The sequence below is a fragment of the Rhincodon typus genome, chromosome 6 (assembly GCF_021869965.1).
Source record: "Rhincodon typus isolate 14 chromosome 6, sRhiTyp1.1, whole genome shotgun sequence".
In the NCBI taxonomy this organism is placed as follows: Eukaryota; Metazoa; Chordata; class Chondrichthyes; order Orectolobiformes; family Rhincodontidae; genus Rhincodon; species Rhincodon typus.
The window spans coordinates 24585063-24610094 of NC_063337.1; the positions used below are offsets into that span (position 1 = coordinate 24585063).

Below are 25032 nucleotides of genomic sequence, written 5' to 3' on the forward strand. Positions count from 1 at the left end.
AGCAGGCCAGGCAGCATCAGAGGAGCAGGAAAGTAGACGTTTCGGGTTGGGACCCTACTTCAAAAAATCAAAAAATTTTCTGAAGGAGGTTCCCAATCTGAAAAGTCAGCTTTCCTGCTCCTCTGATGCTGCCTGGCCTGCTGTGTTCCTCCAGCTCCACACTGTGTTAGATCTGACTCCAGCATCGGCAGTTCTTGTTATCTCTAAAAATGTTTACAGGAGAACTTTCTTACTTAGTATACTGCCAGTAAAACGAAGTATGAAAATGTGCTGGATCTAGCTTGAGAAATTAAGTAGGGCAAGTAGCTGTTTCTCAATTGGAGAATATTTAAGCAATAGTGATCATAACATCAAAAGATTAAAATTAGATACAGAAGGAACAAAGAAAAATGAATGGTGAAAATGCCCAACTGAAAAAGACTCAATTTTAATGACTGGCAAAATGTAATGATGCTGGAGATATTTTTCTTCGGGTTTTCTTGCTTATTAAAAGAATTAAATACTATGAATGGCTGACTGAATATTTATTTAATTTCATTGTTGCTATGAACTATACTTTTATCCAATGACATAGTGGGTTTGGACATCTAATGCTGTGCACTTCGATGGCAATGTCTTACTGAAACCAATGTGGCAGCATATGCATCACTTTAATGTTACATAAAATATAAAAACAAAAGGTTCCAGCACTGTTTAACCATCTTTTAGTTTCTGTTTGTGAAAATTGGTGGTTGAAGTAGTGAACCTTGTTCCAGGGCAGAAATTCCAGACTGTATCTTAAATCAGCTGATGCTGACAGAAGTCATGAATTCATTTCACACAATATCTTCTTTCAGTTCTTTCAACTTTCTCATAAAGGCCATTGTCTGTTAAATATTTAATGAATTGAGACGGCAATGTCACAGCAGATTTATCTGTTCCTTCACAGGTCAGTAATATATTAGACCTTTGGTGAACTTAGAGGTAGGACTGCTCACCACAGGGTTTTATTTATCCTCTGAAGAATTATAAAGCACATCCAAAAATGCCTTCATGATTTCTGGAAAACGTGGCTGTGTCTAGTAACTCGGGTTATAGAGAAACCTGGACTGGTGCACATACAGCCTATTATTTTAAGAGCCGCAGATTGATCTGTGCCTAATAACTTGGATAAAATCTTGTTTGAACCTCCCAATTAATGAATTACAACAAAGACAGATATAAATCCAGATCCCTGGGGAACTGGATCGAATCTGAGTCTGTGCATCAAGGCAAAATGCTCCTTTGTATCATCTGAAAAATATGATTGAACAGGAATTGAAATTTGTAATGATTAGATAATTGATGAGATTGAGCTGTTCTGGGGATCTTAGTGAATAGACTATTAGTTGAATGAAATGATTTACAAACTCAGAAACAGAACAAAGCTTCTGCTTTCTGAATCAAACTGGCAGCATTTGATAGAGTACTGAGAAAAGTCAAAAGGGTCAGGCGTTTATTTAAAAGTTTTTTTGGTATTGCATGAGCCAAGCCGTAAGAAATAAAATCTTATAGTACGAAAGTATTTGTGATGCGATTATAGTCTTGCTGAAATAATCTCTCATGATTGCTCTTCCCGATCCTTGGTATTTCTCTCCATTACCCTTCTTTTCTTTCTGAAAGTCCTAACAAATGCTTGGCTGCAGTTCCATGGGAGTAGGCAGTCTACTGTTACCAGATTCAAAGAACCATTTTCCAGTTTGAGCCTTGATAGTGAGCATCAATAGGCTGTTTGACTGTTGGGGGCATCATAGCCCATTCAAATTCCATTCCTTATTAAAGGTGTGAGTGTTTTTGCTTCATTCTCAGATGATTTTGACAGGACGAAAGTTCATGTCATCTCAAGTTGCCCTGCAAAGGCACTGGTAGAACATACAGATTTTGTAGCTTTCACTTTTTACAAGAGGATGGCTTGTTAGGCCACTTCAGGAGGCCATAAGTAATACCATAATATGTAGAACTAGAATTCTGAATAGGTTCTGGCTAGATGAAACAAGTTCTTTTTTTCTGAAGGGCATTCATGAACCAGTTGGGTAATTAACAATAACCCTTCACGGTCATTTTCATTATGATATCAGGTCACCATTTACCAAATTTATTGAACTTAATTTCACAACACCATTGTGGAGTTTAGGCTCACATTCTGGGTCACCAGTCTTGCTCCATAGCCACCGTGTCCTCAGCACATTAAACCACACCTAGGACAAATACAGAAGCTACAACACAGGAAGTGATGCAGATTTTTCAACCAACACTCCCTCCCAAGTTATGATTTCCTGCTCTGATCATAAAAAATGGAATTCTGGAGTCCATACATGTACTTTTTAAAAAAAATTGGGACCACTGTTCATCACTGAGAATAAAACGCCTTAACCAATTGCTTTTGCGCTCTTCCTTGCCTGGGAAAAGTGGAAGTAGTATTATCAACCGTCTGCAGTAGTAATGTGTACCTTATATAAGATGCATTGCAGAAATTCACCAAGACTACTTAGATAGTATGTTCCAAACCCAGGACCTACACCATCTAGAATGTCAAGGGCAGTAAATACTTGGGAACACCACCACTTTCAAGATCTCTTGCAAGCCATTCACCATCCTGACTCAGAAATATATTGCTGTTCCTTCATTGTTGCCCAGTCAAAGGCCTGGAATTTTCTCCTCAATGGCATTGTTGGTCTACTTGCTCCAAGTGGACTTTGCAGTTCAAGAAAGCAGCTCACCATCATCTTCTCAAGGACAACTAGGGAAGGCCCAATCAGCAGCATTCACATTCTATGAATGGATAATAAAAGAATGAATTCTGCTGTACAACCATATTCAGCAAACTCAGCACTTGGTAGCGATTGTATCACACTCCTTCCTACTCTATATGCATCTCTTTTGTAGTACATTAAGGCTGAGGTTTTCTGATCTTAAAAATCAGCTAATCTGAATGCAACACCTAGGAGATTGTAACAATTTTCATTTGGGGGAGAAAGCAAACAAATCCAACCACAGTATAACTAGGGTACTTAGTAGAAGTGAACTGATGTATCATTTTTTAAAATTCATTGTCACTAAACTACGTTTCCACTGTCTAGTACTGAGCTGCAAACAAGAAATACTGAAGGTGTCCATTGGATTTAGCTGGTACAACTGAAAGATCAGGTGCATTTTGCTGGGATCCGAGAACTGTCAGATAGTCCAAATCATTCTGAATTGTAAAAGTGACAGTAGCCCCTCTTAAAGTGAAGTTAATTCTTTGTGCCTTACAGATGCTTTCTCTTAATTTCTCCAGTGGCAGGAACACTGAAGTAGGGATGCAAGCAGTACATACGCGGTCTTTGTTTGGGCTCTGTCACATTCCATTGCACCACAAATTAAATTCTGTTTCTAAACAAATTTTATTTGAAGTGGTTCTGTAATGTAAACATAACATTCATTAGCTAGATAAACAAAAGTGTTCAGTGCATTACCATGTTGTGAGTGTTATTAATTCCTATTACTGTAATTTCTATACACTTATAAACAAAATGAGAAAAACAAGTGTTGCGTAAGCTTTTAAAAATGCTTGCATGTTGTCATAGAGTCATAGAGATATACAATACAGAAACAGACCCTTCAGCCCAATTCGTCCATGCAGACCAGATATCCAAAATAAATCTGGTCCCATTTGCCAGCATTTGGCCCATATCCCTCTAAACCCTTCTTATTCATATACCTATCCAGATGCCTTTTAAATGTAATTGTACCAGCCTCCACCATTTCTTCTGGCAGCTCATTCTGTACATGCACCACACTTTGCATGAAAATGTTGCCCCTTAGGCCCCTTTTAAATATTTCCCCTCTCACCTTAAACCTATACTCTCTAAATTTGGTCTTTCCCACCCTGCAGAAAAGACCTTGCCTATTTACCATATCCATGCCCCTCATGATTTTATAAATCTCTATAAGGTCACTCCTCAGCCTTGAACGCGACAGACAAAACAGCCCCAGCCTAATCAGCCTTTCCCTATAGCTCAACCCTCCAAACCTGGCAACATCTTTGTAAATCTTTTCTGAACCCTTTTGAGTTTCACAACATCCTTTCTTTAGCAAGAAGACCAGAACTGCACACAGTATTCCAAAAGTGGCCTAATGAATATCCTGTACAGCCTCAACATGACCTCCCAACTCCTATATTCAATGCACTGACCAATAAAGACAAGCTACCAAACGCCTTCTTCACTATCCTATCTACTTGTGACTTCACTTTCAAAGAACTATGAACCTGTACTCAAAGGTCTCTTTGTTCAGCAACACTCCCCAGGACCTTACCATTAAGTATATAAATCCTGCCTGATTTGTCTTTCCAAAATGCAGCACCTCACAGTTATCTAAATTAAACTCCATCTGCCACTGCTCAGCCCATTGGCCCTTCTGATCAAGATCCCATTTCAGTCCGTGATAACCTTCTTTGCTGTCCACTACACCTCCGATTTTGGTGTCATCTGCAAACTTACTAACCATACTGCCTATGTTAACATCCAAATCATTTATATAAATGACGAAAAGCAGTGGACCCAGCACTGATCCTTGCTGCACACTGCTGGTCACAGGCCTCCTGTCTAAAAAGCAACCCTCCACCATTACCCTCTGTCATCTGCCTTCAAACTAGTTCTGTATCCAAATGGCTAGTTCTCCCTTTATTCTATGTTTGAGACTGCCTTAAACATGTTGGTGGCTATGTTTTTTCAAACGGGTTCATGAAAGGCCTGGATTTTGTGGGTGTCATAACTCCAAAATTGTCAGCATTCACTGCATTACCCCTTTGAAATTGACAGTGTATTCTGGAATCTGCACATACACAGTTAACAGAGTTCAACAAAATGAAACTCCAGAAGTAGCTAATAGTGATTCTGCATTTACCCAAGAGGGATCCTATTGAACACCCCAGGAAATGCAATCTCTTTTATAAATCACTGAACTGATGAAAACAGACCATTTTATGCTGTTAGCCTTGTTTAAAGACATGGGAAAAGTCACACAATGCTGAATGAGGTGTGGTTAGATTATACATGCCCTCCATAGCACCTCCCTGCCTCAGGGATTTTGACAGAGGATGGGGGCATGTGAAATAGATCAGGTGGTTAGCGCTACACCTTCCCACCCATTCCCGAGCTCACTCCCATAATAAAAACAATAAATAATCGTAATGGGCTTAGAAGGGCCGCTAAAGCTGAAATGTTGTCTCTGCTTTCTCTCAGAGTCATACAGCACCAAAATAGACCCTTTGATCCAACAAGTCCATGCTGACCATAATCCCAAACTAAACTAAACTCACCTGCCTGGTCCTGGCCAATATCCCTCCAAACCTTTCCTATTCATACACTTATCCAAATGTCTTTTAAATGTTGTAATTGTACCCACATCCACTACTTCCTCAGGAAGTTCATTCCACATGCGAACCACCCCCTGTGTAAAATATTTGCCTCTCATGCCTTTTATAAAACTCTCTCCTCTCATCTTAAAAATGTGCCATCTAGTCTTGAGCTCCCCCATTCTGTGGAAACGACAATGACCATTAACTCTATCTATACCTCTCATTATCTTATAAAATTCTATCAGGTAGCCTCTCAAACTCCTATGCTCCAGTGAAAAGCGTCCCAGCTTATCCAGCCTTTCTCTATAACTCAAACCTTCCATACCTGGCAACATCCTAATAAATCTCTTCTGGAGCCTGCCCAGTTTAATAATATCCAGAACTGAACACAGTACTCCAGAAGAGGCCTCACCAATGTCCTGTACAACCTCAACATGACTTTCCAACTCCTATATTCAAAGGTTTTCTCCAGCAATTTCTGTATTTGTTTCACCTCCATAATGTGCTCAGTGTGGAAATCAGCTGACCACCCAGCATATTTAAATAAGGGATTAAAAGTCATCTAGACAGTTTAGTGAGTCTATTGGCCTGAATAATAAACTTCATGCTGTTGCCATGAGTGGTAAGGTGGGAGTAGTCAGGACGTTCTTAAATGTAGAAGCAGCAGGAAGGAAGGAAGTTGGTAGCTCACATGGAGGTTCTCTGTGGTCACTGGGGTATCTGCCCCACCTTCCATTCACATCAACTGGCTACCAGTACCTAACCCCACTTCCCAAACATAGAACATAGAGAACATAGAACAGTACAGCACAGTACAGGCCCTTTGGCCCATGATGTTGTGCCGATCTTTTACCCTAAAAGTAAAGTCTATCTAACCTCCACCCCTACATTGTACTATCATCCATATGCCTATCTAGTAGCCGCTTAAATGCCCCTAATGAGGCCGACTCCACTACCCTCTCCGGCAATGCATTCCACGTACCAACCACTCTCTGAGTAAAGAACCTACCTCTGACGCCTCCCCTATATCTACCTCCACTCACTTTAAAACTATGCCCCCTCGTAATAGCTACCTCCACCTGAGGAAAAAGTCTCTGGCTGTCCACTCTGATCATTGTGTACACCTCTATCAAGTCACCCGTCATCCTTCATCGTTCTAAAGAGAAAAGCCCTCGCTCTCTCAACCTTTCCTCATAAGACCTTCCCTCCATTCCAGGCAACATCCTGGTAAATTTCCTCTGCACTTTTTCCAAAGCTTCCACATCTTTCCTGTAATGCGAACCCAACCTGGTTTCTAGGATGCCTGCCCACCCTGAAACCCTGGCACCTATACTCTTGGATGGATCCTTCCTTTGGCCTCTTTTGGCATTCCCAGCTGTGTCCAAGACTGACCTTTGGTGCTGTTGGGAACGATGAAGCTGCCAGTCAATAAGATTAGCAGGCAGCTCCCAAGAATTGAACCTGCTCCCAGGTAAAGGACTGAAGATCAATTCTCTTAGGTAATTTATTCCACCCACAGCATGTTATGGGTGCAGGGTGGGCTTTTAAAAATGAATCAGGTTTTAGCCAATTTTCCTTCCATCCAGCTGCCTCCCCATAAATTCCAACTTGATATGTTTTTTAAAGTTTGTTATGGTACTTTACCTTTTAACTTAATCCCATGTGTATGTCCTGAACATTTATTTTGTCCTCTGCAAAATATAATTGAGTAAAGAAAAGTCAGTGCATTTTACTTCCTGCTTTGCTGTCTATGAGAATTGTTCAATGCAATTGGCTGCTTATCTTGCATAATAATATCACTGCTTCCGGGTGCTTGGAAATCTCCTTGACACATCACCCAATTCAAACTAACAATCGCAAAGAGGAAATCAACTCCATATAGGTTGTTAAATGTTTATTGAAAACTTTCAGGGCCCTTGATTTGGCACCCTGCGTTAAAATGGCCACACTTGGCGCCCTTGTTCTGATGATATTATAATGTAGATCCAGGTGTGTAACCAGTCAGAGGAGATCAACCTCATCTCCCTCCATGGTTTCAAACTGCCTATCGCAGTCTGAAAAGACACTGGAGGTCCAGGTTGGATGCTGGTCTCTTATTTGCTTTGCGTCTTCTGGGTCATTGCAATGTGAGTTTTTAAAACAAAAATCAATGGAAAATGCCTGAAAATGGAAAACAACCCCAGGTACAACTCCTTTGTCAAAATGACAAAAATGTATTGATTTTTTTCTCTGCATTTATGAGTTAATATGTACATTGTACGATCAACTATTTTAAAGTGACCATTCCAAACACGAGGTAGATATTAATTTTCACATTGCTTGATTGCCTACAGTGATAGAAGGTTTAAAATGATGCAGGGTATTGACTACAATACTCAGTTACTGTACACTATGATATTCAAAGGCTAGGCTCATGTTTCTTACAATTCCTTTTGCACCAAACCAAAACAAATTGAATATTTCTAATGTGCTTGTTCCTGGCCTCTCTGCTTCCAGTTCCAATAAGTCAACCATAATTGTTTTTTAATCCTTTTCACTTTTCCATGCAATCCTTTGACTCAGCCCAGTGAGAAGCACCCAGGCCATAAATCTGTCTGGTAGGGTTGTGCTTTGTGACCTGCTAAAAAGACTGAACTGACTAAATAGGACCAAAATCCCCAGAATCTTGCTCTACCGAATAGATTCAGATATGATCAGAATGTTCTCTAATTGACAAAAATGCTTATGGAACAGTGAAAACAAAATCCAGTTGCATTACATGTTGCACTTCAAGTTTAATGGCTTTCTGATGCAGTGTTTCCCAAAACATCATGTTCCTAAATAATTGCTGGGATGCCATACTATGATGGAACCATAAATCTTGGTTGGTGCAGGAGAGAGTGGAGGTTGAATTGATAGTCACCAGGGTTTTGGAGAATGCTGGCTGATTGTTCACCCCGACTGGAAGGACAATATGCTGCAAATTTCAGATCCATCCTGACTGAAATTCTAATGGAAGAAAGCTAACAGCAACTTGAGGGTCAAGTCCAAAAGGAAATCTAATGAAATCCTAGGAATTCTACTCCTTGAAATAACATCCAAACCTGTAAACTATTACTTTGAAAGACAAGGTTTGTGATCTCAGCTGAGTGATACTGGACAAGCCAGATCCCAAATCCCAGATCCAAAGTGAAACCTGGCATAATAGACAGTAAGTTATATTTTTTAATCTTTTTTATTATGGAGGTTAGTTACTGAACACATTCACAAGAGGCTGCCAAAGTACTTTTTAACAAAAGATTATAAAAATCTACCATTGAAGGAAAACACAAACTAAATTACACTCTACAAGAACTATTGGAATGATCTTACTATGAATATCAGAAGGAAAGAATCATCCCTTTTACCCCATCAAACCCTCAAACCTCAGTGAAGGCTCACTCCTATCTCCATCCTACAGCTTCTTGCTCAGCTGGCATACCTATAATTGGTGTTCTGCACATTCACTTGATGATCTCTTCCTCAGTCAGTATCCCTTCTCAAGACCCTCAAAACATACTGCTAACTCAGTTTGTGAATTATTTCGAATATGATTTCTTATATTGTTAACAGCCATGAAGGAGATTTTCCTTTCTGACAGCTCCAAAAGCAGAAATGACAGCTCCATAGCTTTCTGCTTTTGGAGCTTTCTTCTCACTGAGTTCTAAGCCACTCAGAACATCTCCCTAAACCCTGACTGCTCACGGTCTGCTATTAACAACATCTGCTGTTTTGGACTTACTCCATCTGAATGAACAAGCTGCTTCCTCCCATCTTTATCTGTCTATCTCTCTCTGTCTCTTTCTCTCTCTGTCTCCCTGGGTCCTAAAACTCAAATCAGCAAACACCTTAGCAATTATCTGCTCAAGTGGCTTGCTGGTCATTTAGCTGAAATCACATGACTTCTTGGAAATGTTGTTTTCAATTCAATGATTTCTGGTTGTAAAACAGGTTAGATCTTCATAGAATGGAAAAATTAAAATATATTTTTCTTCCATTTTACAGCCTAAATAATAAGAATGTGTGATGAATCTTCATAACAAAGGGCAGCAGATGCTTAGGACATCCTGCGTACTTCATACAAAACACATGCAGCATCCTGTCTTCGAACTATATCGCTGCTCCTTCACTGTCACTGGGTCAGAATCCTGAAACTCCTTTGCTATTCATTTTGTGGGTCTACCTGTACTACACAGACTGCAGCACTTCAAGCTGGTAGAGCATCACCATCTTCTGAGGAGCAATTTAGAACGGGCAATAAATACTGGCTACATCCCATAAAGAATATTATAAAATAGACTCGTACCAGCAGTCTGTTTATTGGCAGAGAGGGGGAAGCAACACATGTTTTGAATTTGACGTGGTATTTGTGCCAAGGTACTGAGAAGGGGTGTGTGCCAATTGAATCCAGAGCTAGTCAACATTGCTCACACTGCATACTTGTTTCAGTGAAGACTTATTGCGCTATGGGTATTGCACATTTGTTGTCAGGATTTATTAAAGGATTTGGGTTCAAGAGACCTCAAACATCTTTCCCAATGGCAGTGACTTCACCAGCCACGCAATCGAAGAAGGTGTGTCTGAAAGTTCAAGAGGTCGTACTTTTCCTCTCACACTTCCCCTAAAACCTTGGCTGAGGCCAGGATCTGGTTTAACCTGCCTGCCCCACCACTCATGGGGAACACCAGTTATAAAAACAGCAAGACTCATACTGTTCTGAGGTATATAGTATGAGTCAGACCAGTATCTGTCGTTTGCAAGTTTTATTGTTCTCTCCTTCTGGGCGCTGAAATGTTGTGTAGACCAGCAAAGAGAAAACAAGTTTGAGGGGAAAAATGGAATTTCAATATCTTGGAGAAACAGTCACAATTTTACTTTCAGGGTGTTTCCAGAGTCCAGTTCTTTCTGCTGAGACTTGTAGTCAACATGGAGAGGTTGCAGATAGGGAGTGAAGGGAGACCAGATTCATGCATTGTTTCATAGTGGCACCCTATGCCAATCAGTGCCAAGTGGTAGAAAGAGTTTGACGTTCAGTCCTTTTGTCAGGTAATAGTGCATTTGATTTAATGTTTAGGTTTTGTACCAGTGTGTTCCTGTGATCAGAAACAAAAACAGAAATTGCTGGGAAAACTCAGCAGGTCTGGCAGTGCCTGTGGAAAGAAAGCAGAGCAAACACTTCTTCAGACCTGGCAGTTAATCCTGGCCTTGTTGGAACATAGTAAGTATACAGTCAGACACCATGCCAGAAGTGAGAAATATTAAGAATTTAAATGGTGCATGGCCTGTAAGACTGACTTTAACCAGTACAGAGGCAAAACGAGTATTGTGTCTTGGCTGATCCACCATTCGATAAGAACATTCATTTGCACAACTCTCTTGTACTGGAAAATTTGACATGGTCCTGCTCTATTGTGTCACAAAATTCTAACCCTGCTGACCATGTTTAACTGATTGACTCATATATTTTGACTGCTTGTTCTTCCAAAGCAGCAGAAATTAGCATTAATTTGCCTGTAGCTAAAAGAAACTATTAAATTTGCTCTGCTAATACCACAGATGTTACAAAGCCATGATTTCTGCTATTAGTGTATCTCTGTTTGCATAAAAGCAGAAAATTTTTGTTACATTGTTGCCAATCCCTTCAAGTCACATGACTGTTTTAAATCTTCAGAGATCTAATGCTTGCATTATTCGTATCAGTTCCTTTTTCTAAGCTCTGTTATTGGTTTTTATTCTATAAGGAGGCAGGAATTTATTTTATTTAAAATTCCAAATATTCCCTGACTATAAGCAAATACCTTTCACTTCTTCTTCTATGTGTTTATTTTTATTTGCTTGTGAGAAGCAGTAACACAAGCCAAGGTATGATGTATTTTGGTATATCACCCACATCAACTTTCAGCAGGGGTCATTGAATAATGAACAGGATGAGGAATCCAACTGGTGTTTCTCCTCCAGTACTGGATTGGTATGGTCCTTTGTAGAACTCCCTGTTGCTGCCCCAATTGATAACTTGGCCCAAATCAAGGATTGGAAATGCTACATTGGGCATGCTCTTACAAAGGCATTAATTTGTGCAAGGGCTGATGAATTGATTAAGTGTTTTTGCTGAAATTGATGCAGGATGTGTTCAGACTGGAGATCTAGTGCCAGAAAAATCTCCAAATGAAATATGTGCTGTGAAGAGAATTGTGTGACACGACTGGCTGGTAAGAGGAAATCGTAGCATTCTTTCTGAGGTTGGTAAGGATGCTCGATGTATCAGTATGAAGTGATTATTATTTGATCAGAAAGCACCTTTAAAGATATGCATTAGGTTTAAGGAGTTCATATTTTCAGCACTGATATTCCAATAGCAGAGCGTAGACATTAAAAGAAAATTACAGGGTTAATGGCAGGATTCTCGGCAGTGTGGAGGAACAGAGGGATCTTGGGGTCCACGTCCAAAGATCCCTCAAAGTTGCTACCCAAGTTGATAGGGTTGTAAAGAAGGCGTATGGTACGTTGGCTTTCATTGGCAGGGGAATTGAGTTTAAGAGCCGCGAGGTTATGCTGCAGCTCTCTAAAACTCTGGTTAGACCACACTTGGAATATTGTGTTTAATTCTGGTCGCCTCATTATAGGAAGGATGTGGTAGCTTTAGAGAGGGTGCAGAGGAGATTTACCAGGATGCTGCCTGGACTGGAGGGCAGGTCTTATGAGGAAAGGTTGAGGAAGCTAGGGCTTTTTTCATTGGAGGGAAGAAGGATGAGAGGTGACTTGATAGAGGTGTACAAGATGATGAGAGGCATAGATAGAATGGATAGTCAGAGACTTTTTCCGAGGACGGAAATGACTGTTATGAGGGGGGCATAATTTTAAGGCGATTGGAGGACGGTATAGGGGAGATGTCAGAGGTAGGTTCTTCACACAGAGAGTGGTGGGCGTGTGGAATGCGCTGCCGGCAGTGGTAGTGGTGTCAGATACTTTAGAGACTTTTAAGCAACTCTTGGGTAGGCACATGGAGGATAGTAAAATGTAGGGTATGCAGGGTAGTATGATCTTAGTAGGATAATAGGTCGGCACAACATTGTGGGGCGAAGGGCCTGTACTGTGCTGTACTGTTCTATGTAAATTCAAAAATGCCTTTGAGCTTGAGAACCTTTATAGTTAACAATTTTGCTTTTTGCTTTCTAAATTAATTTAGCTTTTACAACCCACTGCATAACCATCTATGTTTACCTCCATAACCTTGCCAACTCTACAGTCATCTGCAACTGAAACCCCAGTCCATGTCTTTGTTAACTCTGAATGGGATTATTCTATCATGCTGCTGACTTCACTGTATCTAGCATCTTCCATGAACTTGAGGTTATTAACAACTCTGCTCGTTGAGGCCTAACTTGCACCAATTCGCATTCAGCAGTCACCTCTGTGTTCATGCCTTATGTTGCAATGCAAATTGTCATCCCTTGTTTGTAAATTCTTACTGTGGCCTTTCCCTGTCTCATCTCTGTAACTCCAGCCATACAACCCACCAAAATATCTGCACTAACCTACTTCTGCAGTCATTCAACACTTTAATCACTCCACTATTAATGGCCATGTCTTCAGCTGCAACTTCTAAGTTCAAAAATGCCCACCCTAAACCTCACCTCCTCTACCTATTTTCCTTCCTTAAGATGGTCCCTAAAAACTGCTTCTCTGACCAGGCTTTTGGTCATTTGGCCTAATATCTCCTTAAGTGACTTGGTGTCAAATGTTGTTTTATAATGAGGTGACTTAGAATGTTTTATTATGCTGAGGGTGCTGTATGAATGCGGGATGTTGTCATTGTGAGGATCAAATGGACTCTGCTGCAATCTTGCATATTTAAACATCCCATTTACAAGTGGCAACTTCTGTCTTTGCAAGCCAGTGTTCTTGCCTGACTAGTTTTAATTTAAAAGCCATTTCCCTACTGTGTCATCCATTTTTATCCTCTTTATGACTTTGAACATATGCATCTGGTTGGCATACTTCTTTGATCTTTGTAAATTGAAGATGAGGAGCTGCATTTATCAAGCCCCATGCTCTTGTGGGACAAAAGCTTCAAGGCAGTGATTGTGCAGTCTGGAGAGTAAAAATGAAAACTTCTGATCATCCTGCCACAGTGTGACATTATGTCTGCCTTGGTTAGTTATTTCATCAAGAACAAAGTGTATTGGAGTGGACTTCTGCCCCATTTGATTCATCATCCTATTACCAGTGTTTTATTTTTCTTCAAACGTTCACTGATTAATTTTCAGTTAAATGGCCACTGGGCAGTAACAGCAATACAGAGAGCTAGTGTTCAGTTCTGGGAAACTAAGCCTGACACTGACATTAGCACCCTCGTTAGTCCCACAGGCGAATGAAAGAATGCAGTGAGTGAGCCAACTGTGGAACTTTAATAAACTGTTTATTGGTGCTGGAAGCCAGTTCAGTAATTTACAGTTGTTATTTCGTGCTGGGTCCACTGTGCAGTTCCCACTGCTTATGTTTCATTTTCCTATTGCAGTAGATTCTTCAGCTCATTTAGAATAAACGTCAAACCCATTTTGATAAAGCATTCAGATATTTATCTCGAGTTAGGTTTCCCAGAGTAGACTGGAACGAAAAGGCTGTGTTGTGCAGAGTCCAGCATACATCTTCGCAATCATTCTCTTCCAATTTGTAAGCCGGAAAGGTTGATCTGGAATTTTCTTTCAAGCAATTTGAATAATGAATTGAGAGGTGGCAGTGCACATGAAGCATTATCACTATATGAAATGCTGTGGTACTGTGTACCTGAGGGATTCTAACTGTTAGGAATGACTGTACAGGATGTGGCTCTTTTCTCCAGAAATAGAGATGAGTTGTCTAATACGTGTCTTTAAAATTATGAAAGGGTTTGAAGGTAGACCTAGAAAGGTTATTTCCTGTAATTCAAACTTGGGTTAATAAATATAAAATATTCACTCATGAAACCTGTAAAGGCTTTAGCAAAATCTTCTTTGTCAGAGAGTGAGGGGTTGAGGTGAATAACAAATGTCTTTAAGGGGAAACTATACGAGTGCACAGAGGACAGGCAGATAGAAAATTATGATAATAGTGATCAATGAAGGAGGGTGAGAGGAAGCTCGTGTGGAGCATATAACCAGGCCTGTTTGTGCTCTAAATGTCCTAGTTAATGCTTCATTTCAACAGATGAAAACTACCTCAAAGACCTGGTTGGCAAATACTCCTCATAGTGTGGTCCTGCATGTGATCTGGGACAGTATCATGTTGGCTTAGTTAATGTTGGCTATGGCATCATGAGAGCTGCCACCAGCAGATTCTTGGGTTAGGGATGGGAATAATCAGCTAAGGCCACACTCCTGATCACTAGCCAGTGACTCTGCTTGTAAGTGGGCCTGTTATGTACACTGGATGAGAATTAGATCAAATACAGCTTCCAATGTCAAATTGCTTGCTGGAACTCACTATCTGGATGGAAAATTAGCCACATAGTTGAGGTAGTTATTATCTATGGAACAGTATCGTGTGTCAGTTCCTTAAACTGGAAGGAAAAGTAAATACAGAGGTCTGGCTGGTGGCACAGACCATTAGCACATGCATTCCAGACTGATCAGTCATAAGTTTTCATCTGCTTTTGTTTGTCCACAAAGCCATCTAATACAATATTAATCATGATAGCTGTGAGATGCATCAAGTGGAAAGAAATAAGCTGTATGTCTGTGAAGTCAGGAATAATGTGTGCCATTGTAGACAAACTTAAGTGAGGAGAAAATCCCTTGTAGAAATACATAGAAGTCTGCTAACATTTCTGGAACTGTGTCCTGGTGACTTAGCAATATAGAATATAAACCTTTGATTTGGAAACACAGACTCTGAAATCAAGAATTCAGCTGATGTAAAGAGTGATGCTTACTTTTCCTTATGACAAATATTGTTGCTTTCAAACGATTTTGTCTCTAGAACTTAATGAGTCGCAAGGCTAAGAATCATGATGATTTTATTCACTAACATTTGTCAAAGGGAACAGTCCTCCAAGCAGTGTCTTGCTGGAAGCTCATGCTCAGGAGCAGTCCAGCTGATTGATTCAACAAGACTTACAATGTTGAACTCCTGATTTTAGACTTGGAACCAGGTATTTGCTGTTATGTACAAATCTGTAAGATGGACAGATCTGTGAAATAATTTATAAAATAGTGTGGCAATGAGAAATTCTTTTGAAGGTTAAAGCAAACCTAGTGTCAGTTAATTGTCAATTCAGATGATAAGTGCAATAATCTTTTGAAGCTGCCAATCTTTCTAATGATTTATGAAGTCTGGACATTTAATGCGTAAAAATCAAGGACATCTAAGTTGATGGCACTGAGGCATAAATGCATGGATTCATATTAATAACTCAGGCTGCATTTAACATCATAAAATGAGAGGTGTGCAGTTGATAATTAATGTAGCAATATTGACCTTTCTCTTAAATTGTATTCCATCCCTTTGCTGCTGTGTAAGTGTAGAACACAGAAACCACTGGAGTCAGTTTAAAGGAGTCTCAGATATAATAAATCTTTAAATTGAGGCTTTGTACACATCAATGCCAGTTTCCAAATTGTGTTAAAATCCTACTTTGAGCTGATAATTGTAATGTGGTTTCGAGCAATATCCTGTTCACCTGACATTGACATACTACTAGTGCAGTTCTATTGTCTAGCTGGGATTATGAGCTTCATTTGGTTTAATCTGTTCCTGTATAAAACATGTGGTACTGCAAATAAGTGTAGTTAACAGGATTTGCTCAGCAGACAGAAGAGCTTAACAATTAGAAAAAAATAAGTGAAGTCAATTGATGAAGTTGAGCTTGGTAATAAATTACTGTTGGTATCTATGCCAAAACAAAAAAGAACGTAACCTATAAATTGGGAAGTTATGAAAGAAATGAGATAGAATTATGGAATAAATATATCCAGAATAGCATGGAAGTTACCAGGACATTTTTCTTTAGATGCTGTTTGAAATAACCCCTCGAAGGCTGGTATGCCATCACCAAGTCACCCTATATTTACGCTTTCATAATACAAGGCACAGACCCAACTAGCACAGAGCCAGCTCCTAAAGTAGGCAGAATCCCTGACACTCCTGTTTATGTCAGTCAGCCAGGACTCCCTGATTGGACCAAGTCAACAGCCCCCAACCAGGGAACTCATAGTCTGTGATATCCACCTGGCTGACCTCGTTCCAAACACTACATAGTTAGAGTGAGCAAATGAGTTATGACGAGGTGTTTAGAGGTGCTGTTTTTGATTGTATTGGTCTTTTGCTGTTCATTAAAACTCATTGAAATATTAAGACCAATAACTAAAACACTAGGAATTAGCCAGTGCTTGCAACAACATTTATCAATATTGCATCATTATCAATGATGCATTGTAAACAACGAAAAATTGCTAAAGCTAAATCATTTGAACATTTCAAAGCAGAGATTGACATATTTTCGGTTAGTAAAGGTGTTAAGGGCTCTAAAACCAAACTGAGTAGATGGAGTTAAGGTGCAGATCATCCACGATTGAATTGAACTCAAGGGTGTGGAATGACGTATGCCTTACTCTGATGTTTGTAAGAATGTTTTTCTGTTGAATGAGTGGTTGTGAGTTGGGGTGCTCTAAAAGCAAACTGCATTTCCTCTACTTGTGTAACTCATCTACACACAAAAGTAACAAATTTGTTATGGTTCCACTGGGTTTCCTTGTTAGTTCAGTAGACAAAGGCAGAGTGTTGTATGGCACTCAGCCACACAAGCCTCAGGCAATCCCTTCCAAGTTAGTAGATTTGAATTAGGCCAGTGTTGAGGGCACATAGTTGGCCTCAGTGCTCCTGAGCTAGGGAGGTGGAATTAAATCGAGCAGAATTCCTGTTCCTAATTACTATCTGTTATCTGTTGCTGTCTGCTGATGGAATGCTGAGACAACTAACACATCAACACTCATTAGTTTGTCTCCTGTGTGAAGTGTCGTCAGTTGAAAGAGGCATTCCATTTTATGCCCAGTGCCCATGAAACCATGCTCCAACAGAAATGGGCATTTTCAAAAAATAGATAGTTTTTGTGCATGCTGACCACCACAATTGTACCTAACTATTGCATTGTTACTTAAAGCACTGGGAACAAGTATTTAAGACATCTGCTCACTGAGATTTTGAAAGGAAAAACAAAACAGAACCATATTTGAAGCCTTTCAGTCCAGTTTGTAGTGATAAGATTACATAGCACCAACAGTAGACCTTTATAAGGATTTACATTATTAAGTTCTGTAGCTTTTGTACACATTGAGAAACTGAAATAGAATTCTTAAGGGGTTTGATGGGATAAATACCAAGAGGATGTTTTCTCTCATGGGAGAGTCAAGGACCAGAGGGCATAGTCTCAGAATAATGGGGCATCACTGTAGGGCTGAGACGAGGATGAATTTCGTCTCTCAGAGCATTTTGCACAGAGACCTGTAGTGGGTATATTTATGGCTGAGATAGACTGATTCTTGATCAGTCAGGGAGTCAAGGGTTACGGGAAAAGAGCAGGAAGGTGGAGATGAAGAATGTCAGATCAGCAATTACCCTATTGAATGAGGAACAGGCTTGAGGGGCTGAATGACCTACTCCTCTTCCTCTTTCTAATGGTCTTATGAAAGAGCAGTGAACCCAGAACACGTCCACAAGTTTTACAGCAAAAACTCAAACTTCCCACTAGCTTGCGTGTGGGGCCTCACTGAAGGGCTACACAACAGTGGTTGCAATGTGCAGATTGTGTATTGTATCAGTGTTGTATCCTTGTGAGGTGCCACAGGTTCCAGACTCTGAATCTGTCCTGCCCCATGATCGAATTGTGTTTACAACACAAAGAGGAATATAGAGCATTGGCTGGGAGATGAGGGTGCTGTTGTTCAAAAATGTCAAACTTTCAAGATTCTGGTATGGAACTTTCTCCGTGTCGAAGAGAGAGAAACACATTGCCAACATATATGATGCTTGCCTTAATTTGAAACAAACCAGTAGTCTGTGCTGTGAAACATTACTGATGGTCATTTCTGTGGGTCACTGCAGCAGGTTAATGCTACTGCAGCAAGTGGGGTAAGCACCTTGTTTATATTACACACTGTTGTTTCCAGACTTTAGCCCACTTTTTACAGCATCCATGGAGCAGAAGTAACTGATAAACAATAACGGTATTCTGGTCATGTGAAAAGATCGCTTACATTAGGGGGATCTGTTAGACACACAAAAATGGCAGGACTTTGACATTCAAGCATTTGACGTACTGCTACATCCTTGACTGAGTAGAGTAGTTATTTTTAAGTCAATTAGGTTAGATTTTGTGAAATGTGCAGTGAACTGGCATTGACTAAATTCTTTAAAGCAAGCACTGGCCAAGTCAGTAACTTGTCTCAAATAGGAACTAATTAGCTCTTTGTGTCCTCACTGCATACCAACCCATTCCAGCTAATGAATTCGAACATGTATTATAATGCAGTAGATATTTCAAGATTGATTATTACAAGTGTGTTAAATGGCAACTTAGATCTTTTGAAATTATTTTACAACTTATGCAGTTGTTCAAAACTAATCACCGAACCAGCAAGGCCTTGATGTGACTTTAATTCATATTTTTGACAATTACTCAACTAGAATTATAACATGACTTTTATTCCTAAACCATTTTAATGACAAAACTCAATGGAGCTGAAAAGTTTGCTCCAGCAGCGTTTTGCATGTTGCCGATGTCTACCTGCATCAGCAGTAGGGCTGCAGAGAATCTCATCCAGGTCAAATATTTTCAGAAGCTAAAACTTCCATCTATAACAGCGCTGTAGTGATTGTGCCAAGGTCAGCCAGGTGGACCTCATAGAATATGAGTTCCCTGATCGGGGCTGTTAATGTGGTACAATTGGGCAGCCCCGGCCGACAGATGAAAAACAGAAGTGTCAGACATCCTGTTCATTCTGAGAGCTGGTTCTGAGGAAGCTGGATCAGTTTCAAGGACTCTGCACGTTTAAATAAAGGGTGACTTGTTGACGGGATACCGGCCTCTGTGAATTATTTCAAGTGCTTCTTGCATTGCTGCACCACACATATTGCTCATATCTTGCCAGCGTTCAGTGTGCTCAAAGCACAGGAATCAAGAATACTGGCGCACAATGTCATTTTCACATGCTATGACAGACCACAAGGACCTGGAGAAAATGCTTGTGGAAAATCTTCAATGCTGAGACTGGGTTTTTTGTAATTTATTCATGGGTTGTCGGTGTCACTAGTCAGCATTTATTGACCATCTCTAGCTGTGCTTCAGCAGATGGTGGTGAGTTGCATTCTTGAACCGCTGCAATCCATGTGCTGTAGGGAGACCACAATGTCATTACAGCGGGACTTCCAGCTGTTTGACCTGGAGAAACAATGATGTATTTTGCCATTTAAATACAGTGACTACAAGAGCAGGCCAGAGACTAGGAATACTACAGTGAGTAATTCACCTCCTAACTCCTCAAAGCCTGCCCACAACCTATAAGATGCAAGTCAGGAGTGTGATGGAATACTCACCACTTGCCTGAATGAGTGCAGCCCCAACAACACTCAAGAAGCTTGACACCATCCAGGACAAAGCAGCCCACTTGATTGGCACCACATCCACAAGCATTCACTCCCTTCACCACCAATGATCAGTAGCAGCAGTGTATACTAACTACAAGATGCACTGCAGAAATTCGCTTAAGTTCCTTAGACAGCATCTACCAAACCCATGACCACTTCCATCTAGAAGGATAAGGGCAGCAGATACAAGGGAACACCCCCACCTGAGAATTCCGCTCCAAGCAGGTCAACATTCTTTCATTGTTGCTGGGTCAAAATTCTGGAATTCCCTCCTTATCGACATTGTGGGTCTACCTACAGCACATGGACTGCAGAGGTTCAAGAAGGCAGTTCACCACCACCTTCTCAAGGGCAACCAAGGACAAGGAATAAATACTGACTGCCCAGTGACACGCACATCCCCCAAGTGAAAAATGTAATTCATATGGCTAAAGGGATCAAAGGGTATGGAGAGAAAGTAAGAACAAGGTACTGAGTTGGATGATCAGACATGATCATATTGGATGTCGGATCAGGCTCAAAAGGCAGAATGACCTACACTTGCTCCTATTGTCTGTGTTTCTGAAAGAAAGCGAGACAGTCATACATTGTATTTGTATGGATTCACTTCATTCTGTACCTAATCTTTGTGTGTGTGTGCGATTGTGCGTGTGAGGCAAGCAAGTAAGATGTTGCATTTTGAACATCCAAGGCAAGTTTGTGGTAATGTATTTCTTTCTTTATCTTAAAAGTTACAAAAGTTGTGCTGGTGAAAAAAATTAAATTGGGATATTTACGCTCAGGTAATATTTCAACACAACCATACATACAAACCATACTGATCACAGCTGGTAAGAAAACTTTCAGATCTGCCTGTGGCACCATACAGAGACAGCAACATGGAAGCTGAGCTTAGTCTGTGTTGCCTGTCCTGTGCTCAGTAAAAACTCATGTGTAGGAGTAGAAATTGGTGCGTATTGCATTAGTTCTTCAGGCTCTAAACAGGCAAGAATTTTCATAGTGGCCTGACATTGATCACTTTGCATGGCGAACTGCCTGTGGAGACACAGTCAGCTCCATCTACTCATACTGAGTGTACTGATGAGACCTGAGGACCAAATGCAATCGATCCTCAAACAATTCAAATAGGGCACATGCTAAACTCAGTGCATCTGCAGCATAGAAACAGCCCATGGAATTGACTTTCTCGATATCTGCCTTTTAATGGCTTAATTAGAGAAAGTGCAGACAGTAAAATCATTAAATTCTTTTAGACAGGCCCCTTTATTATCAATATTTCCATACTTGCCTTAACAGATGTGCTTGCATCTGTCATCTGTATTCTCAACCTTCCTCAACTGTTGATGATCAAGTATCCAGACAGCAACCTCAAAGTGTGCTGAAATGTAAAATAAACTGGGCGGGATTTCCTTGACATCAACATTACTCACATTTTTGAGTGCAGTCATGAAAGCAAATTTTTGGAATAGTTGTGTTAACAGGAAGAACAATTAACATCATCACTATGCACCAAACAATACACAATGAGCTGTAGAAATGAATGATTTGAAAAGCTGCACAATTAAGTTTGCAAAGATGAATGTACTGAGTGCATTCATCCATACCAATGGTCATTTTTTTTGTTCACTTCTCTTTGTTCATTGTATCATAATTTAAGCTGTCCTGGTTACTTAATTTACAGCTGTATTTTGCTAAAAAGTGAGGATGTTCTTTTCAACCAAAACTTATTGGCTCTTTCCTAGTGTTTAATCCTGATAAATGGAGGATAGATTGCGGGAAATAAATTATGCAGTCAACGGGAGTGTCAGTGTGTTGTATGCATCAGTACATTTAACACAGTTCAACACGCTCAGCATCATTTTACTTAGTTAGAGCCGGAGCTGTAGATGTAGGACCTTATTGTTTACATGGTGGTTGGGTTAAGGAAAGCTGTGGCTTGCCAGCAGAGTAATTTACAAATAACTTCTCCATTTATGGCTTTCTACTGGCTAATCTGCCTCTTGTTGGCTTGTTTCCACTCTGCAAAATCCAACATGCAGCTCATCAGCCTGCTGAAGAACTTGAGGAGGTGCAGTCCTGGGCTCTAAACTCCAGGAAACTGCCTTTGGCATTGAGTTGGATAATTTCCCATGACCTTAATGTTCACTCTGGAAAATAAAAGACAATTCAAACATCTGACCAACAACAGCAAGAGACAATCTGCAGAGTCAGTTCTGTTTTTCTCAGACTTGACTCTTTCAAGTCAGGAGTATGCATTGTCATAGTTATTATTTGGTCACAGTCATGGTGAACTTATATTGCATTTAGTTTCTTCTTTAGCAAGGCAGGGCATCATTTTTTTAAAAATATATCTGGTAAATTGTAACATAATTAGAAAAGTAAAATGATAAAAAGGCCATTGTTCCATTAAAGCTTGTTCATCCTTTATCCTAATCCTACTCGTTTTTGTTCTGTGTTAGTTAAAAAGTTTTAACTGAGTTAAAAGCTTGCTCATGGCAACCAAATACATTTAGAACATTTCTAATATTTGTTTATATCCCAAATACTCTGGCAGATTATTCCAAACATGGGGAAAAGAAAACACTTTACCATTATACCTATTTTAAATTTACTTTTCAATAGTTTAAATACGTGTCCTGTGATTCAATTTTGCTGGCCTATTTTGAAATCATACTAAGGGTCTATCCAAACCTCAGTTACCCTTTTTGATTTTTCTGAACATTCATTAATAACTTTTGTTGTATTTATTCACAGGATGCTGGCATTGCAGGCTAGGTCAGCATTTATTGCCCATCACTAAACACCCTTGAGAGGATAGTAATGAACTGTCTGCTTGTACACCAGTAGTCTACATTTGTAAACTTTCTTCATACTTTGTTCCCATTAAATTTGGAATTGATTTTGCCTTATCTGCACCCTCTGTTGTAGAATGCAGTAAGGGGGTGGGGAGTCAGTTAGCTTAGGTGGCTAGTTTGTGGCATAGAATGACGCCAACAGCACAGGTTCAATCCCCAAATTAGCTGATAGTTCTTCCTATGGTCCTTTATGGACTATGGCTAATTGCTAGCAGTATAAAAATGTCATCTTTATGTAACAGGGCAACTGTTTTTAAATGCAGTAGGGGTCATTTTAAATCTAAGTGATGGCAATACAAGATTGGGCACCCCTTTTACACCCTCCCTGATTATTCCCCTTCCATTGGTTCGGAAAATAACCATTTTATTGAATGCATAAGTGTTAAAATAACACCCAGCTGGGGCATTTGGAAACTGAGACTGTCTAATATGGTTATGATCCCAGATGATGTTATGATTGGACAAATTATTTCCTGTTGTGTCAACATTGACTCAGACCCACAGCAATACAGTTGACCCTCTGAAATGAACAACAAATTTGGTTGTCTATGGATAACAAATACTGGCCTTGCACACATTCCAGACAACAGAAAAGTAAAAGATAAGTTTGAACAAAGCTCTGGTTGATGAGTTGAACATCAAATCTAAAAAAAACACGAGTATAGCTTCATGGTGCCAACTGTAATGTACTTGGATCACGCAATACAATGGCAATGGTATGCACCCATGCAGGAGAAGGCTGAGTGAATTTTATGAGCATAGAAATCCAAGAACAAAGATAAAAACAGTACATTCATACAAATTGCTGTGTATTGTTTTAAGTTCATCCCTGACTTAGCATTCACTATTGATCTGTTGTGTCGACTACTCAAAAGATGGAACAGCTTTGGAGTGATGTGTGGAATGTCAGAAAGCATTTGAAGTAGTGAAGAAAATACTGCCTAATAACATAGTTTTGACCTACTATGATCCCAATTGGCTTTAGCATGCACTGGGCTTAGGTGTGATGGCATCTCACATAATGAGAGATGGTGTGAAAAGATCTGTACCAAACATTTCACTTATTTTAACAATCAGGGCAAAATTGAGAAAGAATTGAGAATGTTGAGAAAGAGGTGAGCATACATGATATCACTAAGTTTGATGGATAGCTGTACAATAGGAAGTTAATTATGTTAAGTGGACACCAAGCTCTTACAAACATATTTTATTCAAAGAAGGGAGTCTGATCCCGAGCAATCACGTAGATCCAGAGATAGACGTTGATTTTGATGGTCATCTCCTACTATTGGTCAGAATCTGGTATCTTCTGTGATGGGTTTGGTGGCTGGGAAGACCATTAATGGACCTCCTGCCTTCCCCCTGTTTAAGCCCATGGCAGAAAGCCGTGTGGATGTAAATTGTGGTATTACCTCTACAGTGGGTGGGAACTTCACCATATGAGAAACACAACAAGCAGATCCATGTGGGATTCCTTGTGGGCATCCAGGGAGGTGTCCATTGGTCAAAAGTACTTGGTGCTTGATTGATGGACCTGATATCGGCTAAGGTGGAGAGACTGCATTAAGACCCAATCCCTGCCCTTGCTATCAAGTACCCTCCATGACTCCTCCCAAACTGTGAGCCAACTCCCCACCATCACCTTTGGCGTGGGGTCTAACAATGATCAGAGACTTTGAGTGGGTGTAGTACAGGCAGCAATATTGCCTCCCTGTAACTCTGCAGTTAAATAGAGCCACTAGCCTCTGTCTGGCAGCCTTCAGTGAGAGGGACCACAGCTGCTGGACTCCTTGATCATGGGGAAGACTCACCACTTGCTTGTCAATTTCCTGAATGGATCAAGATGTGGCAGGCTTTCCCTAATAGAGGCAATGTGGGGCTCTCATCAGCTTTGTAGCTACAGGCAGAGACCTCCCTTGTATCCATAAGATTCCTTCCATTGGATCCTTAATCCAATTTAATTGACCATCATTAGCCAGAAACTGCTATTGCAAACTTTCCCTCATCCATGAGTTTAATCAATGTAACTTTAAAGCCAGAATTATAAAGGTTTACAAGACAAAAAGGGACACTATTCTGGTTTCTGAGATAGTAGGAACTGCTGGAGAATCCGAGACAACAAGGTGCAGAGCTGGATGAACACAGCAGGCTAAGCAGCATCATAGGAGCAGAAAGGCTGAC

At 40.2% G+C, this 25032-nt stretch overlaps 1 protein-coding gene across 2 annotated transcripts in view; it reads left to right on the forward strand.

The window, feature by feature from the left end:
* The window catches only part of lhfpl6 (LHFPL tetraspan subfamily member 6), a 167454-nt gene that overhangs the window by 98406 nt on the left and 44016 nt on the right, over positions 1-25032 (forward strand). Inside the window, exon 3 of one of the 2 annotated variants that reach the window (XM_048598243.1) lies at positions 9383-9674. The exons of the other annotated variant lie outside the window; for it this stretch is intronic. The gene's annotated coding sequence lies outside the window, so the exon portion shown is untranslated. Of the gene's footprint in view, positions 1-9382; positions 9675-25032 lie in introns of those variants that run through there. 2 annotated transcript variants of the gene reach the window in all.